The 2,089-nt window shown below is 44.4% G+C and overlaps 1 long non-coding RNA gene across 1 annotated transcript; it reads right to left on the reverse strand.

Annotated features, from left to right (window-relative positions):
• Window positions 1-1,357: 1,357 nt before the first annotated feature.
• On the reverse strand, window positions 1,358-1,764 carry LOC119780273. The gene is made up of 3 exons (XR_005280368.1): window positions 1,751-1,764; window positions 1,499-1,666; window positions 1,358-1,429 (listed from the first exon to the last, which is right to left on the reverse strand). It is a non-coding gene; the product is annotated as an uncharacterized LOC119780273 (long non-coding RNA).
• Between the last annotated feature and the right edge of the window lie 325 nt (window positions 1,765-2,089).

Below are 2,089 nucleotides of genomic sequence, written 5' to 3' on the forward strand. Positions count from 1 at the left end.
GGAAAAATGTAGAAACAGTTCCTGAATCAGTGTCAAACAGCAAAATCATCTCTTTTACAAACTATTGATCCTGATTACTTCCAGATTTAGTGAACTCACCCCTCTAGAAAAAATGTTCCAGGTTAGTCTGACCCTGCAGTCACATTAGTACCATCCTGTTCTTGACCTAAAACTATAATTTTGCCATTGAGTTCATCGTTTATCACAGTTACTGTATAATTCCATACTTCCAGCAGATATTTGATTATTAACATTTATACTGAACCATTTCGAGAGTTTCCAGACCCTCATTTCCTCTGGCGGACCCCGGCTTTTACTTTAGAGAGACAGGTTGCAACAAAATGTCCAGGCTCACCACAGTACAGGCAGAGGTTTTGTTTGTATCTCCTTTGTTTTTCTTCACAGGAGAGTCTGGTGTGACCGATCTGCATGGGTTCTGCTTCTGAGGACACTGTGGGAGAAAAGGCTTCATTAGCTCTTTCACTTGACCTTTCACGAAGTGTAGTGACTGGAAAAATACGGCTCTTGGATCTGGCTACGGATCTGGCTCGCAGTCTGTTATCTAGGCGGATTGTCAGTTTAATCAGATCCTCCAAAGTCTTAGGTTCATCTACGGTTGCCAACTCATCTTTAATTGACTCATCTACGGAGTGAAAATAAACGCTCTTAAGCGCCGTTTCTCCCCAACCGGAAGCGGCCGCTTTGATACGGAAATCAATGGAAAATTCTGCCACTGTTCTGTTCCCTTGCTTTAGTTCGAGCAATCCACGGGATTCAGTGGTCTTATCAGTCTCTTGGTTAAATGCTTGCTTGAATTCTTTAATGAATTCATTATAAGTACAACCGTACTCAATCTTAGAAGAAAATTTAGCCTCCGCCCACTCCAAAATAAATAAAATCCTTCTTCCATCTAGCAAGAAACTCTGAGGTCAATGATTAAAGATTATGGAACACTGGAACAATAATCCTTTGCACTTACTTGAGTCTCCAGAAAATCTTTCGGGGAGAGATGGGCGGAATTCAGGAAATTATGGGGGAATTTCTGACCTGGGAAGTGGATTGGAGTCCTGAACCGGAAGTTGAACAGCTTCAACCGCAGGTGTAGCGGTCTGAGAGCTGGATCTTTGGAGTAAGTCTGTTATTTCGTGCAGGGTGTGGTTAGCTTCAGCTTGACGCTCAGATAACTCACGGAGGGCGGAGTCATGGCTCTGAATGAGGACATGTTGTTGCTCCAAGGTCCTCTTCAGTGTTTCCGCGGGGCTAGTTTGTTGGCCAGAGTGTTCTGTCATGTTGGGTTCAAGGCGTCTAACCCACATGCAGAAACACACTCGGAAACAGGGAAAAAGTTAAATGATTTATTTACAAGGTTTCACAGACAAAATGTTGCACTGGTTCTGGGTTCTTCGTACTGATCACGGGAGGAACACCACTGAGGAGGACAGAGCAGTTAGAGTTGATCCAGGGAAAATTGGCAGTTACAGATGACGAGGTAAAATACCTGCTCAGAGATGGATCTGATCAGCAGGGGGGGAACCATATGAGTCCAGAGGCTTGTCGGCAGGCAGAGGGCTGAGGGCTGAGGCAGAGACTGAGACTAAGTGCAGGCAGGCAGATTCCAGACAAAGGTTTCTCTTTCCAGGATTTCAGGTTTCAGGACAGTCAGGATCTGTGAGGAAGAGAGAAACAGGATCAGACAGGTTCTCAAAGATCAGGGTTATAGATCAGGCAGGCTGGCTCAGGTTTTGCTAACCATTACTGGCAAACACTCTGGCACAGGAGTGTCAGTCTCCTCCTCCTTAAGTAGGTATCTTGACGAGGAGACAGGAAGCAGGTGTGTAGGTGAGCTCATGCCCTCAGGAGGAGATCTCTGGTGGAGAAAGTGGACAAGCCTCCAGATCCCAACAATAACATTTTTTTTTTTGCTCTTCCCATGTAAACTTATCAGTGTTTCCCCTCAGAGTCAGACTTTCCCACTAACCTAAAGACTCTTTCTCCACATATTTAAAGTTGATCATGAAAGTAAAAATACTGCAAGTATTAATAGTGAATTCATTTTACAGCGTTCACAGTGATCAGCCCATCATTGTCC

This window comes from Cyprinodon tularosa, unplaced genomic scaffold, assembly GCF_016077235.1.
Source record: "Cyprinodon tularosa strain WSP-4 unplaced genomic scaffold, ASM1607723v1 ctg1580, whole genome shotgun sequence".
NCBI classification, from domain to species: Eukaryota; Metazoa; Chordata; class Actinopteri; order Cyprinodontiformes; family Cyprinodontidae; genus Cyprinodon; species Cyprinodon tularosa.